Consider the following 20,116-nt stretch of genomic DNA (forward strand, 5'->3'; position numbering starts at 1 on the left):
CACACTGATAAATGGGGGATACAGCACGCTGATGAATGGGGGGATAAAGCACACTGATGAATGGAGGGATACAGCACACAGAAGAAACGGGGGATACAGCACACTGAGGAATGGAGGGATACAACTCACTGATGAATGGGGGGATACAACACACTGATGAATGGGGGGGATACAATGCACTGATCAATGGTGGGATGCAGCACACTGATGAATGGCTGGATACAGTACACTGATGAATGGAGGGATACAACACACTGATGAATGGGGGATACAACACACTGATGAATGGGGCGATTCAGCTCACTGATGAATGGGGGATCCAGCACGCTGATGAATGGGGGGATAAAGCACACTGATGAATGGAGGGATACAGCACACAGAAGAAAGGGGGGATACAGCACACTGATGAATGGGGGGGATACAACGAACTGATGAATGGTGGGATACAGCACACTGATGAATGGTTGGATACAGCACGCTGATGAATGGAGGGATACAGCACACTGATGATTGGGGGATATATCACGCTGATGAATACGGGGATACAGCACACTGATGAATGGGGGGACACAGCATCCTGATGAATGCAGGAATAAAGCACACTGATGAATGGGGTGATATAGCGCACTGATGAATGGGGGGATAGAGCACGCTGATGAATTGGGGGATACAGCACACTGATGAATGGAGGGATACAGCAAACTGATGAATGGGGCTGGTGGTGGGATATATCACACTGATGAATGGGTGATAAAATACACTGATGAATGGGTGGATACACCAGATTGATGAATGTGTGGATACAGCATGCCTGATGAATGGGGGATACAACACACTGATGAATGGGGGGATGCAACACACTGATGAATGGGGGATAAAATACACTGATGAATGGGTGGATACACCAGATTGATGAATGGGGGATACAACACACTGATGAATGGGGGGATACAACACACTGATGAATTGGGGGATACAACGCATTGATGAATGGAGGGAATCAGAGCACTGATGAATGGGGGGCTACAGCAAGCTGATGAATGGGGGATAAAACTCACTGATGAATGGCGGGATACAGCACACTGATGAATGGAGGATACATCACTCTGATGAATACGGGGATACAGCACACTGATGAATGGGAGAGCACAGCATCCTGATGAATGGAGGAATACAGCACACTGAAGAATGGGGTGACAGCACACTGATGAATGGGGTAACACAGCATACTGATGAATGGGGGATACAACACACTGATGAAAGGGGCTATGCAGCACAGTGAAGAATGTGGGGATACAGAAACCTGATGAATGGGAGGATAGAACACCCTGATGAATGTGGGGACAGCACACTGATGAATTCGAGGACACAGCATATTGATGAATGGAGGAATACAGCACACTGATGAATGGGGCGATATAGCACACTGATGAATGGGGGGATAGAGCACGCTGATCAATTGGGGGATACAGCACACTGATGAATGGAGGGATACAGCACACTGATGAATGGGGCTGGTGGTGGGATATATCACACTGATGAATGGGTGATAAAATACACTGATGAATGGGTGGATACACCAGATTGATGAATGTGTGGATACAGCATGCCTGATGAATGGGGGGACACCTCACACTGTTGATTGGGGGATACAGCAAGCTGATGAATGGGGGATAAAACTCATTGATGAATGGCGGGATACAGCACACTGATGAATGGGGGATACATCACACTGATGAATACGGGGATACAGCACACTGATGAATGGGGGGAGCACAGCATCCTGATGAATGGAGGAATACAGCACACTGAAGAATGGGGTGACAGCACACTGATGAATGGGGTAACACAGCATACTGATGAATGGGGGATACAACACACTGATGAATGGGAGGATAGAACACACTGATGAATGAGGGGATAGCACACTGATGAATGGGGGGATACAACACACTGATGAATTGGGGATACAGCACACTAATGAATGGGGGGATACAACACACTGATGAATGGAGGGATACAACACACTGATGAATGCGGGGATACAACACACTGATGAATTGGGGTATACAACGCATTGATGAATGGAGGGATACAGAACACAGATGAATGGGGGGATACAGCACGCTGATGAATGGGGGATAAAACACTGATGAATGGCGGGATACAGCACACTGATGAATGGGGGATACATCACACTGATGAATACGGGGATACAGCACACTGATGAATGGGGCGATACAGCTCACTGATGAATGGGGGATACAGCACGCTGATGAATGGGGGTATTAAGCACACTGATGAAAGGAGGGATACAGCACACAGATGAATGGGGGGATACAGCACACTGATGAATGGAGGGATACAACACACTGATGAATGGGGGGATACAACACACTGATGAATGGGGGGGATACAACGCACTGATGAATGGTGTGAACACAGCATCCTGATGAATGGAGGAATACAGCACAGTGATGAATGGGGCGATACACCTCACTGATGAATGGGGGATACAGCACGCTGATGAATGGGGGGATAAAGCACACTGATGAATGGAGGGATACAGCACACAGATGAATGGGGGGATACAACACACTGATGAATGGGGGGATACAACACACTGAGGAATGGGGGATACAACACACTGATGAATGGGGGGATACAACACACTGATGAATTGGGGGATACAACGCATTGATGAATGGAGGGAATCAGAGCACTGATGAATGGGGGGATACAGCAAGCTGATGAATGGGGGATAAAACTCACTGATGAATGGCGGGATACAGCACACTGATGAATGGAGGATACATCACTCTGATGAATACGGGGATACAGCACACTGATGAATGGGGGAGCACAGCATCCTGATGAATGGAGGAATACAGCACACTGAAGAATGGGGTGACAGCACACTGATGAATGGGGTAACACAGCATACTGATGAATGGGGGATACAACACACTGATGAAAGGGGCTATGCAGCACAGTGAAGAATGTGGGGATACAAAAACCTGATGAATGGGAGGATAGAACACCCTGATGAATGTGGGGACAGCACACTGATGAATTCGAGGACACAGCATCCTGATGAATGGAGGAATACAGCACACTGATGAATGGGGCGATATAGCACACTGATGAATGGGGGGATAGAGCACGCTGATCAATTGGGGGATACAGCACACTGATGAATGGAGGGATACAGCAAACTGATGAATGGGGCTGGTGGTGGGATATATCACACTGATGAATGGGTGATAAAATACACTGATGAATGGGTGGATACACCAGATTGATGAATGTGTGGATACAGCATGCCTGATGAATGGGGGTACACCTCACACTGTTGATTGGGGGATACAGCAAGCTGATGAATGGGGGATAAATCTCATTGATGAATGGCGGGATACAGCACACTGATGAATGGGGGATACATCACACTGATGAATACGGGGATACAGCACACTGATGAATGGGGGGAGCACAGCATCCTGATGAATGGAGGAATACAGCACACTGAAGAATGGGGTGACAGCACACTGATGAATGGGGTAACACAGCATACTGATGAATGGGGGATACAACACACTGATGAATGGGAGGATAGAACACACTGATGAATGAGGGGACAGCACACTGATGAATGGGGGGATACAACACACTGATGAATTGGGGATACAGCACACTAATGAATGGGGGGATACAACACACTGATGAATGGAGGGATACAACACACTGATGAATGCGGGGATACAACACACTGATGAATTGGGGTATACAACGCATTGATGAATGGAGGGATACAGAACACAGATGAATGGGGGGATACAGCACGCTGATGAATGGGGGATAAAACACTGATGAATGGCGGGATACAGCACACTGATGAATGGGGCGATACAGCTCACTGATGAATGGGGGATACAGCACGCTGATGAATGGGGGTATAAAGCACACTGATGAAAGGAGGGATACAGCACACAGATGAATGGGGGGATACAGCACACTGATGAATGGAGGGATACAACACACTGATGAATGGGGGGATACAACACACTGATGAATGGGGGGGATACAACGCACTGATGAATGGTGTGAACACAGCATCCTGATGAATGGAGGAATACAGCACAGTGATGAATGGGGCGATACACCTCACTGATGAATGGGGGATACAGCACGCTGATGAATGGGGGGATAAAGCACACTGATGAATGGAGGGATACAGCACACAGATGAATGGGGGGATACAGAACACAGATGAATGGAGGGATACAACACACTGATGAATGGGGGAATACAACACACTGAGGAATGGGGGATACAACACACTGATGAATGGGGGGATACAACACACTGATGAATTGGGGTACAGCATACTGATGAATGGGGGGATACAACACACTGATGAATTGGGGATACAATGCATTGATGAATGGAGGGATACAGAACACAGATGAATGGGGGGATACAGCACGCTGATGAATGTGGGATAAAACTCACTGATGAATGGCGGGATACAGCACACTGATGAATGGGGGATACATCACACTGATGAATACGGGGATACAGCACACTGATGAATGGGTGGATACAACACACTGATGAATGGAGGGAGACAACACACTGATGAATGGGGGGATAAAACACACTGATGAATTGGGGGATACAACGCATTGATGAATGGAGGGATACAGAACACTGATGAATGGGGGGATTCAGCAAGCTGATGAATGGGGGATAAAACTTATTGATGAATGGCGGGATACAGCACACTGATGAATGGGGGATACATCACACTGATGAATACGGGGATACAGCACACTGATGAATGGGGGGAGCACAGCATCCTGATGAATGGAGGAATACAGCACACTGAAGAATGGGGTGACAGCACACTGATGAATGGGGTAACACAGCATACTGATGAATGGGGGATACAACACAGTGATGAATGGGGCGACACAGCACGCTAATGAAAGGGGCTATGCAGCACAGTGAAGAATGGGGGGATTAAACACACTGATGAATGGGAGGATAGAACACACTGATGAATGTGGGGACAGCACACTGATGAATGGAGGGACACCTCACACTGATGAATACAGGGATACAGCACACTGATGAATGGGGGGAACACAGCATCCTGCTGAATGGAGGAATACAGCACACTGATGAATGGGGCGATACAGCTCACTGATGAATGGGGGATACAGCACGCTGATGAATGGGGGGATAAAGCACACTGCTGAATGGAGGGATACAGCACACAGAAGAAAGGGGGGATACAGCACACTGATGAATGGAGGGATACAACTCACTGATGAATGGGGGGATACAACACACTGATAAATGGGGGGGGATACAACGCACTGATGAATGGTGGGATACAGCACACTGATGAATGGTTGGATACAGCACACTGATGATTGGGGGATACATCACACTGATGAATACGGGGATACAGCACACTAATAAATGGGGGGACACAGCATCCTGATGAATGGAGGAATACAGCAAACTGATGAATGGGGCTGGTGGTGGGATACATCACACTGATGAATGGGGGATACAACACACTGATGAATGTGTGGATACACCAGATTGATGAATGGGGGATACAACACACTGATGATTGGGGGGATACAACACACTGATGAATTGGGGGATACAACGCATTGATGAATGGAGGGAATCAGAGCACTGATGAATGGGGGGGACACAGCAAGCTGATGAATTGGGGATAAAACTCACTGATGAATGGCGGGATACAGCACACTGATGAATGGGGGATACATCACTCTGATGAATACGGGGATACAGCACACTGATGAATGGGGGGAGCACAGCATCCTGATGAATGGGGGATACAACACAGTGATGAATGGGGCGACACAGCACACTGATGAAAGGGGCTATGCAGCACAGTGAAGAATGGGGGGATACAACAACCTGATGAATGGGAGGATAGAACACCCTGATGAATGTGGGGACAGCACACTGATTAATGGGGGGACACAGCATCCTGATGAATGGAGGAATACAGCACACTGATGAATGGGGCGATATAGCACACTGATGAATGTGGGGATAGAGCACGCTGATGAATTGGGGGATACAGCACACTGATGAATGGAGGGATACAGCAAGCTGATGAATGGGGCTAGAGGTGGGATACATCACACTGATGAATGGGGGATAAAATACACTGATGAATGGGGGATAAAATACACTGATGAATGGGTGGATACACCAGATTGATGAATGGGGGATACAGCACACTGATGAATGGGGGGATACAACACACTGATGAATGGTGGGATACAACACACTGATGAATGGGGGATACAACACACTGATGAATGGGGGGATACAACACACTGATGAATTGGGGATACAGCACACTGATGAATGGGGGGATACAACACACTGATGAATGGAGGGAGACAACACACTGATGAATGTGGGGATACAACACACTGATGAATTGGGGGATACAACGCATTGATGAATGGAGGGATACAGAACACTGATGAATGGGAGGATACAGCAAGTTGATGAATGGGGGATAAAACTCACTGATGAATGGCGGGATACAGCACACTGATGAATGGGGGATACATCACACTGATGAATACGGGGATACAGCACACTGATGAATGGGGGGAGCACAGCATCCTGATGAATGGAGGAATACAGCACACTGAAGAATGGGGTGACAGCACACTGATGAATGGGGTAACACAGCATACTGATGAATGGGGGATACAACACACTGATGAATGGGAGGATAGAACACACTGATGAATGTGGGGACAGCACACTGATGAATGGGGGGACACCTCACACTGTTGATTGGGGGATACAGCACACTGATGAATGGGGGGACTAGTCACACTAATGAATGGGGCTGGTGGTGGGATACATCACACTGATGAATGGGGGATAAAATACACTGATGAATGGGTGGATACACCAGATTGATGAATGGGGGATACAGCACACTGATGAATGGGGGGATACAACACACTGATGAATATGGGGATACAGAACACTGATGAATGGGGGGAACACAGCATCCTGATGAATGGAGGGATACAGCACACTGATGAATGGGGTGATACAGCTCACTGATGAATGGCGGATACAGCACGCTGATGAATGGGGGTATACAACGCATTGATGATTGGGGGGATACAACACACTGATGAATTGGGGAATACAACGCATTGATGAATGGTGGGAATCAGAGCACTGATGAATGGGGGGGATACAGCAAGCTGATGAATTGGGGATAAAACTCACTGATGAATGGCGGGATACAGCACACTGATGAATGGGGGATACATCACTCTGATGAATACGGGGATACAGCACACTGATGAATGGGGGGAGCACAGCATCCTGATGAATGGGGGATACAACACAGAGATGAATGGGGCGACACAGCACACTGATGAAAGGGGCTATGCAGCACAGTGAAGAATGGGGGGATACAACAACCTGATGAATGGGAGGATAGAACACCCTGATGAATGTGGGGACAGCACACTGATGAATGGGGGGACACAGCATCCTGATGAATGGAGGAAGACAGCACACTGATGAATGGGGCGATATAGCACACTGATGAATGTGGGGATAGAGCACGCTGATGAATTGGGGGATACAGCACACTGATGAATGGAGGGATACAGCAAGCTGATGAATGGGGCTAGAGGTGGGATACATCACACTGATGAATGGGGGATAAAATACACTGATGAATGGGTGGATACACCAGATTGATGAATGTGGGGATACAGCATGCCTGATGAATGGGGGATACAACACACTGATGAATGTGGGGATACAACACACTGATGAATGGGGGATAAAATACACTGATGAATGGGTGGATACACCAGATTGATGAATGGGGGATACAGCACACTGATGAATGGGGGGATACAACACACTGATGAATGGTGGGATACAACACACTGATGAATGGGGGGATACAACACACTGATGAATTGGGGATACAGCACACTGATGAATGGGGGGATACAACACACTGATGAATGGAGGGAGACAACACACTGATGAATGTGGGGATACAACACACTGATGAATTGGGGGATACAACGCATTGATGAATGGAGGGATACAGAACACTGATGAATGGGGGGATACAGCAAGTTGATGAATGGGGGATAAAACTCACTGATGAATGGCGGGATACAGCACACTGATGAATGGGGGATACATCACACTGATGAATACGGGGATACAGCACACTGATGAATGAGGGGAGCACAGCATCCTGATGAATGGAGGAATACAGCACACTGAAGAATGGGGTGACAGCACACTGATGAATGGGGTAACACAGCATACTGATGAATGGGGGATACAACACACTGATGAATGGGAGGATAGAACACACTGATGAATGTGGGGACAGCACACTGATGAATGGGGGGGCACCTCACACTGTTGATTGGGGGATACAGCACACTGATGAATGGGGGGACTAGTCACACTAATGAATGGGGCTGGTGGTGGGATACATCACACTGATGAATGGGGGATAAAATACACTGATGAATGGGTGGATACACCAGATTGATGAATGGGGGATACAGCACACTGATGAATGGGGGGATACAACACACTGATGAATATGGGGATACAGAACACTGATGAATGGGGGGAACACAGCATCCTGATGAATGGATCGATACAGCACACTGATGAATGGGGTGATACAGCTCACTGATGAATGGCGGATACAGCACGCTGATGAATGGGGGGATAAAGCACACTGATGAATGGAGGGATACAGCACACAGATGAATGGGGGGATACAGCACACTGATGAATGGAGGGATACAACACACTGTTGAATGGGGGGATACAACACACTGATGAATCGGGGGGATACAATGCACTGATGAATGGTGGGATACAGCACACTAATGAAAGTGGGGATACAGCACGCTGATGAATGGTTGGATACAGCACACTGATGAATGGAGGGATACAACACATGATTGGGGGATACATCACACTGATGAATATGGGGATACAGCACACTGATGAATGGGGGGATACAGCATGCCTGATGAATGTGGGATACAACACACTGATGAATGGGGGGATACAACACACTGATGAATGTGCGATAAAATACACTGATGAATGGGTGGATACACCAGGTAGATGAATGGGGGATACAGCACACTTATGAATGGGGGGATACAACACACTGATGAATGGTGGGATACAACACACTGATGAATGGAGGATACAACACACTGATGAATGGGGGGATACAACACACTGATGAATTGGGTATACAGCACACTGATGAATGGGGGGATACAACACACTAATGAATGGAGGGATACAACACACTGATGAATGGGGGGATACAACACTCTGGTGAATTGGGGGATACAACGCATTGATGTATGGAGGGATACAGAACACAGATGAAAGTGGGGATACAGCACGCTGATGAATGGGGGATAAAACTCACTGATGAATTGCGGGATACAGCACACTGATGAATGGTGGATACATCACACTGATGAATACGGGGATACAGCACACTGATGAATGGGGGGAACACAGCATCCTGATGAATGGAGGAATACAGCACACTGATGAATGGGGCGATACAGCTCACTGATGAATGGGGGATACAGCACGCTGATGAATGGGGGATACAGCACACTGATGAATGGAGGGATACAGCACACAGATGAATGGGGGGATACAGAACACTGATGAATGGGTGCTACAACACACTGATGAATGAGGGGATACAACACACTGATGAATTGGGGATACAGCATACTGATGAATGGGGGGATACAACACACTGATGAATGGAGGGATACAACACACTGATGAATGGGGGATACAACACACTGATGAATGGTGGGATACAACACACTGATGAATTGGGGTTTACAACGCATTGATGAATGGAGGGATACAGAACACAGATGAATGGGGGGATACAGCACGCTGATGAATGGGGGATAAAACTCACTGATGAATGGCGGGATACAGCACACTGATGAATGGGGGATACATCACACTGATGAATACGGGGATACAGCACACTGATGAATGGGGGGACTAGACACACTAATGAATGGGGCTGGTGGTGGGATACATCACACTGATGAATGGGTGGATACACCTGATTGATGAATGGGGGATACAGCACACTGATGAATGGGGCGATACAACACACTGATGAACGGTGGGATACAACACACTGATGAATGGAGGGATACAACACACTGATGAATGGGGGATAAAATACACTGATGAATGGGTGGATACACCAGATTGATGAATGGGGGATACAGCACACTGATGAATGGGGGGATACAACACACTGATGAATGGTGGGATACAACACACTGATGAATGGGGGATACAACACACTGATGAATGGGGGGATACAACACACTGATGAATTGGGGATACAGCACACTGATGAATGGGGGGATACAACACACTGATGAATGGAGGGAGACAACACACTGATGAATGTGGGGATACAACACACTGATGAATTGGGGGATACAACGCATTGATGAATGGAGGGATACAGAACACTGATGAATGGGGGGATACAGCAAGTTGATGAATGGGGGATAAAACTCACTGATGAATGGCGGGATACAGCACACTGATGAATGGGGGATACATCACACTGATGAATACGGGGATACAGCACACTGATGAATGGGGGGAGCACAGCATCCTGATGAATGGAGGAATACAGCACACTGAAGAATGGGGTGACAGCACACTGATGAATGGGGTAACACAGCATACTGATGAATGGGGGATACAACACACTGATGAATGGGAGGATAGAACACACTGATGAATGTGGGGACAGCACACTGATGAATGGGGGGACACCTCACACTGTTGATTGGGGGATACAGCACACTGATGAATGGGGGGACTAGTCACACTAATGAATGGGGCTGGTGGTGGGATACATCACACTGATGAATGGGGGATAAAATACACTGATGAATGGGTGGATACACCAGATTGATGAATGGGGGATACAGCACACTGATGAATGGGGGGATACAACACACTGATGAATATGGGGATACAGAACACTGATGAATGGGGGGAACACAGCATCCTGATGAATGGAGGGATACAGCACACTGATGAATGGGGTGATACAGCTCACTGATGAATGGCGGATACAGCACGCTGATGAATGGGGGGATAAAGCACACTGATGAATGGAGGGATACAGCACACAGATGAATGGGGGGATACAGCACACTGATGAATGGAGGGATACAACACACTGTTGAATGGGGGGATACAACACACTGATGAATCGGGGGGATACAATGCACTGATGAATGGTGGGATACAGCACACTAATGAAAGTGGGGATACAGCACGCTGATGAATGGTTGGATACAGCACACTGATGAATGGAGGGATACAACACATGATTGGGGGATACATCACACTGATGGATATGGGGATACAGCACACTGATGAATGGGGGGATACAGCATGCCTGATGAATGTGGGATACAACACACTGATGAATGGGGGGATACAACACACTGATGAATGTGCGATAAAATACACTGATGAATGGGTGGATACACCAGGTAGATGAATGGGGGATACAGCACACTTATGAATGGGGGGATACAACACACTGATGAATGGTGGGATACAACACACTGATGAATGGAGGATACAACACACTGATGAATGGGGGGATACAACACACTGATGAATTGGGTATACAGCACACTGATGAATGGGGGGATACAACACACTAATGAATGGAGGGATACAACACACTGATGAATGGGGGGATACAACACTCTGGTGAATTGGGGGATACAACGCATTGATGTATGGAGGGATACAGAACACAGATGAAAGTGGGGATACAGCACGCTGATGAATGGGGGATAAAACTCACTGATGAATTGCGGGATACAGCACACTGATGAATGGTGGATACATCACACTGATGAATACGGGGATACAGCACACTGATGAATGGGGGGAACACAGCATCCTGATGAATGGAGGAATACAGCACACTGATGAATGGGGCGATACAGCTCACTGATGAATGGGGGATACAGCACGCTGATGAATGGGGGATACAGCACACTGATGAATGGAGGGATACAGCACACAGATGAATGGGGGGATACAGAACACTGATGAATGGGTGCTACAACACACTGATGAATGAGGGGATACAACACACTGATGAATTGGGGATACAGCATACTGATGAATGGGGGGATACAACACACTGATGAATGGAGGGATACAACACACTGATGAATGGGGGATACAACACACTGATGAATGGTGGGATACAACACACTGATGAATTGGGGTTTACAACGCATTGATGAATGGAGGGATACAGAACACAGATGAATGGGGGGATACAGCACGCTGATGAATGGGGGATAAAACTCACTGATGAATGGCGGGATACAGCACACTGATGAATGGGGGATACATCACACTGATGAATACGGGGATACAGCACACTGATGAATGGGGGGACTAGACAAACTAATGAATGGGGCTGGTGGTGGGATACATCACACTGATGAATGGGTGGATACACCTGATTGATGAATGGGGGATACAGCACACTGATGAATGGGGCGATACAACACACTGATGAACGGTGGGATACAACACACTGATGAATGGGGGATTCAACACACTGATGAATGGGGGGATACAACACACTGATGAATTGGGGATACAGCACACTGATGAATGGGGGGATACAACACACTGATGTATTGGGGATACAGCACTCTAATGAATGGGTGGATACAACACACTGATGAATGGAGGGATCCAAAACACTGATGAATGCGGGGATACAACACACTGATGAATTGGGGTATACAACGCATTGATGAATGGAGGGATACAGAACACAGATGAATGGGGGGATACAGCACGTTGATGAATGGGGGATAAAAGACTGATGAATGGCGGGATACAGCACACTGATGAATGGGGGATACATCACACTGATGAATACGGGGATACAGCACACTGATGAATGGGGCGATACAGCTCACTGATGAATGGGGGATACAGCACACTGATGAATGGGGGGATAAAGCACACTGATGAATGCAGGGATACAGCACACAGATGAATGGGGGGATACAGCACACTGATGAATGGAGGGATACAACACACTGATGAATGGGGGGATACAACACACTGATGAATGGGGGGGATACAACGCACTGATGAATGGTGGGAACACAGCATCCTGATGAATGGAGGAATACAGCACAGTGATGAATGGGGCGATACACCTCACTGATGAATGGGGGATACAGCACACTGATGAATGGGGGGATAAAGCACACTGATGAATGGAGGGATACAGCACACAGATGAATGGGGGGATACAGAACACTGATGAATGGAGGGATACAACACACTGATGAATGGGGGATTCAACACACTGATGAATGGGGGGATACAACACACTGATGTATTGGGGATACAGCACACTAATGAATGGGTGGATACAACACACTGATGAATGGAGGGATACAAAACACTGATGAATGCGGGGATACAACACACTGATGAATTGGGGTATACAACGCATTGATGAATGGAGGGATACAGAACACAGATGAATGGGGGGATACAGCACGTTGATGAATGGGGGATAAAAGACTGATGAATGGCGGGATACAGCACACTGATGAATGGGGGATACATCACACTGATGAATACGGGGATACAGCACACTGATGAATGGGGCGATACAGCTCACTGATGAATGGGGGATACAGCACGCTGATGAATGGGGGGATAAAGCACACTGATGAATGGAGGGATACAGCACACAGATGAATGGGGGGATACAGCACACTGATGAATGGAGGGATACAACACACTGATGAATGGGGGGATACAACACACTGATGAATGGGGGGGATACAACGCACTGATGAATGGTGGGAACACAGCATCCTGATGAATGGAGGAATACAGCACAGTGATGAATGGGAGGATACAGAACACTGATGAATGGAGGGATACAACACACTGATGAATGGGGGGATACAACACACTGATGAATGGGGGATACAGCACACTGATGAACTGGGGATACAGCATACTGATGAATGGGGGGATACAACACACTGATGAATGGAGGGATACAACACACTGATGAATGGGGGGATACAACATACTGATGAATTGGGGATACAACGCATTGATGAATGGAGGGATACAGAACACAGATGAATGGGTGGATACAGCACGCTGATGAATGGGGGATAAAACTCACTGATGAATGGCGGGATACAGCAAACTGATGAATGGGGGATACATCACACTGATGAATACGGGGATACAGCACACTGATGAATGGGGGGATACAACACACTGATGAATGGAGGGAGACAACACACTGATGAATGGGGGGATAAAACACACTGATGAATTGGGGGATACAACGCATTGATGAATGGAGGGATACAGAACACTGATGAATGGGGGGATACAGCAAGCTGATGAATGGGGGATAAAACTCATTGATGAATGGCGGGATACAGCACACTGATGAATGGGGGATACATCACACTGATGAATACGGGGATACTGCACACTGATGAATGTGGGGAGCACAGCATCCTGATGAATGGAGGAATACAGCACACTGAAGAATGTGGTGACAGCACACTGATGAATGGGGTAACACAGAATACTGATGAATGGGGGATACAACACAGTGATGAATGGGGCGACACAGCACACTAATGAAAGGGGCTATGCAGCACAGTGAAGAATGGGGGGATACAACACACTGATGAATGGGAGGATAGAACACACTGATGAATGTGGGGACAGCACACTGATGAATGGAGGGATACAACACACTGATGAATGGGGGGACACCTCACACTGTTGATTGGGGGATACAGCACACTGATGAATGGGGAATAAAACTCACTGATGAATGGCGGGATACAGCACACTGATGAATACGGGGATACAGCACACTGATGAATGGGGTGAACACAGCATCCTGCTGAATGGAGGAATACAGCACACTGATGAATGGGGCGATACAGCTCACTGATGAATGGGGGATACAGCACGCTGATGAATGGGGGGATAAAGCACACTGATGAATGGAGGGATACAGCACACAGAAGAAAGGGGGGATACAGCACACTGATGAATGGAGGGATACAACTCACTGATGAATGGGGGGATACAACATACTGATAAATGGGGGGGGGATACAATGCACTGATGAATGGTGGGATACAGCACACTGATGAATGGTTGGATACAGCACACTGATGAATGGAGGGATACAACACACTGATGATTGGGGAATACATCACACTGATGAATACGGGGATACAGCACACTGATGAATGGGGGACACAGCATCCTGATGAATGGAGGAATACAGCACACTGCTGAATGGGGCGATATAGCGCACTGATGAATGGGGGGATAGAGCACGCTGATGAATTGGGGGATACAGCACACTGATGAATGGAGGGATACAGCAAACTGATGAATGGGGCTGGTGGTGGGATTCATCACACTGATGAATGGGGGATACAACACACTGATGAATGGGTGGATACACCAGATTGATGAATGGGGGATTAAACACACTGATGAATGGGGGGATACAACACACTGATTAATTGGGGGATACAACGCATTGATGAATGGAGGGAATCAGAGCACTGATGAATGGGGGAATACAGCAAGCTGATGAATGCGGGATAAAACTCACTGATGAATGGCGGGATACAGCACACTGATGAATGGGGGATACATCACTCTGATGAATACGGGGATACAGCACACTGATGAATGGGGGGAGCACAGCATCCTGATGAATGGAGGAATACAGCACACTGAAGAATGGGGTGACAGCACACTGATGAATGGGGTAACACAGCATACTGATGAATGGGGGATACAACACAGTGATGAACGGGGCGACACAGCACACTGATGAAAGGGGCTAAGCAGCACAGTGAAGAATGGGGGGATACAACAACCTGATGAATGGGAGGATAGAACACCCTGATGAATGTGGGGACAGCACACTGATGAATGGGGGGACACAGCATCCTGATGAATGGAGGAATACAGCACACTGATGAATGGGGCGATATAGCACACTGATGAATGGGGCGATAGAGCATGCTGATGAATTTGGGGATACAGCACACTGATGAATGGAGGGATACAGCAAACTGATGAATGGGGCTGGTGGTGGGATACATCACACTGATGAATGGGGGATAAAATACACTGATGAATGGGTGGATACACCAGATTGATGAATGTGGGGATACAGCATGCCTGATGAATGGGGGATACAACACACTGATGAATGTGGGGATACAACACACTGATGAATGGGAGGATAGAACACGCTGATGAATGGAGGGATACAACACACTGATGAATGCGGGGTTACAACACACTGATGAATTGGGGTATACAACACATTGATGAATGGAGGGATACAGAACACAGATGAATGGGGGGATACAGCACGCTGATGAATGGGGGATAAAAGACTGTTGAATGGCGGGATACAGCACACTGATGAATGGGGGATACATCACACTGATGAATACGGGGATACAGAACACTAATGAATGGGGCTAACACAGCATCCTGATGAATGGAGGAATACAGCACACTGATGAATGGGGGGATACAACACACTGATGAATGGGGGATAAAATACACTGATGAATGGGGGGATACAACACACTGATGAATTGGGGGATACAACGCATTGATGAATGGAGGGAATCAGAGCACTGATGAATGGGGGGGATACAGCAAGCTGATGAATGGGGGATAAAACTCACTGATGAATGGCGGGATACAGCACACTGATGAATGGGGGGATAAAGCACACTGATGAATGGAGGGATACAGCAGACTGATGAATGGGGGGGATACAACACTGATGAATGGGGCGATACAGCTCACTGATGAATGGGGGATACAGCACGCTGATGAATGGGGGGATAAAGCACACTGATGAATGGAGGGATACAGCACACAGAAGAAAGGGGGGATACAGCACACTGATGAATGGAGGGATCCCACTCACTGATGAATGGGGGGATATAACACACTGATGAATGGGGGGGATACAACGCACTGATGAATGATGAATGGTTGGATACAGCACACTGATGAATGGAGGGATACAACACACTGATGATTGGGGGATACATCACACTGATGAATGGGGGATACAGCACGCTGATGAATGGGGGGATAAAGCACACTGATGAATAGAGGGATACAGCACACAGAAGAAACGGGGGATACAGTACACTGATGAATGGAGGGATACAACTCACTGATGAATGGGGGGATACAACACACGGATGAATGGGGGGGATACAATGCACTGATGAATGGTGGGATGCAGCACACTGATGAATGGTTGGATACAGCACACTGATGAATGGAGGGATACAACACACTGATGAATGGGGGATACTACACACTGATGAATGGGGCGATACAGCTCACTGATGAATGGGGAATACAGCACGCTGATGAATGGGGGGATAAAACTCACTGATGAATGGGGGATAAAATACACGGATGAATGGGTGGATACACCAGATTGATGAATCGGGGATACAGCACACTGATGAATGGGGGGATACAACACACTGATGAATGGTGGGATACAACACACTGATGAATGGGGGATAAAATACACGGATGAATGGGTGGATACACCAGATTGAGGAATGGGGGATACAGCGCACTGATGAATCGGGGGATACAACACACTGATGAATGGTGGGATACAACACACTGATGAATGGGGGATACAACACACTGATGATTGGCGGATACATCACAGTGATGAATACGGGGATACAGCACACTGATCAATGGGGGGACACAGCATCCTGATGAATGGAGGAATACAGCACACTGATGAATGGGGCAATATAGCGCTCTGATGAATGGGGGGATAGAGCACGCTGTTGAATTGGAGGATACAGCACACTGATGAATGGAGGGATACAGCAAACTGATAAATGGGGCTGGTGGTGGCATACATCACACTGATAAATGGGGGATACAGCACGCTGATGAATGGGGGGATAAAGCACACTGTTGAATGGAGGGATACAGCACACAGAAGAAACGGGGGATACAGCACACTGATGAATGGAGGGATACAACTCACGGATGAATGGGGGGATACAACACACTGATGAATGGGGGGATACAATTCACTGATGAATGGTGGGATGCAGCACACTGATGAATGGGGGGATACAACACACTGATGAATGGAGGGATACAACACACTGATGAATGGGGGGATACAATGCATTGATGAATGGAGGGATACAGAACACTGGTGAATGGGGGGCTACAGCAAGCTGATGAATGGGGGATAAAACTCACTGATGAATGGCGGGATACAGCACACTGATGAATGGGGGATACAACACACTGATGAATGGGGGATACAGCACACTGATGAATGGGGGGTGCACAGCATCCTGATGAATGGAGGAATACAGCACACTGAAGAATGGGGTGACAGCACACTGATCAATGGAGTAACACAGCATACTGATGAATGGGGGATACAACACAGTGATGAATGGGGCGACACAGCACACTGATGAAAGGGGCTATGCAGCACAGTGAAGAATGGGGGGATACAACACACTGATGAATGGGAGGATAGAATACACTGATGAATGGGGGATACAAACAGTGATGAATGGGGCGACACAGCACACTGATGAAAGGGGTTATGCAGCACAGTGAAGAATTGGGGGATACAGCACACTGATGAATGGGGGGATAGAGCACGCTGATGAATTGGGGGATACAGCACACTGATGAATGGAGGGATACAGCAAGCTGATGAATGGGGCTAGTGGTGGGATACATCACACTGATGAATGGGGGATAAAATACACTGATGAACGGGTGGCTACACCAGATTGATGAATGTGGGGATACCGCATGCCTGATGAATGGGGGATACAACACACTGATGAATGGGGGGATACAACACACTGATGAATGGGGGATAAAATACACTGATGAATGGGGGGATACAACACACTGATGAATGGGGGATAAAATACACTGATGAATGGGTGGATACACCAGATTGATGAATGGGGGATACAACACACTGATGAATGGGGGGATACAACACACTGATGAATTGGGGGATAAAACTCACTGATGAATGGCGGGATACAGCACACTGATGAATGGAGGGATACAGCAAACTGATGAATGGGGCTGGTGGTGGCATACATCACACTGATGAATGGGGGATACAGCACGCTGATGAATGGGGGGATAAAGCACACTGATGAATGGAGGGATACAGCACACAGAAGAAACGGGGGATACAGCACACTGATGAATGGAGGGATACAACTCACTGATGAATGGGGGGATACAACACACTGATGAATGGGGGGGATACAACACACTGATGAATGGGGCGATACAGCTCACTGATGAATGGGGGATACAGCACGCTGATGAATGGGGGGATAAAGCACACTGATGAATGGAGGGATACAGCACACAGAAGAAAGGGGGGATACAGCACACTGATGAATGGAGGGATCCCACTCACTGATGAATGGGGGGATATAACACACTGATGAATGGGGGGGATACAACGCACTGATGAATGATGAATGGTTGGATACAGCACACTGATGAATGGAGGGATACAACACACTGATGATTGGGGGATACATCACACTGATGAATGGGGGATACAGCACGCTGATGAATGGGGGGATAAAGCACACTGATGAATAGAGGGATACAGCACACAGAAGAAACGGGGGATACAGTACACTGATGAATGGAGGGATACAACTCACTGATGAATGGGGGGATACAACACACTGATGAATGGGGGGGATACAATGCACTGATGAATGGTGGGATGCAGCACACTGATGAATGGTTGGATACAGCACACTGATGAATGGAGGGATACAACACA

Source organism: Hypanus sabinus, chromosome 20 (assembly GCF_030144855.1).
Source record: "Hypanus sabinus isolate sHypSab1 chromosome 20, sHypSab1.hap1, whole genome shotgun sequence".
Lineage (NCBI taxonomy): Eukaryota > Metazoa > Chordata > Chondrichthyes > Myliobatiformes > Dasyatidae > Hypanus > Hypanus sabinus.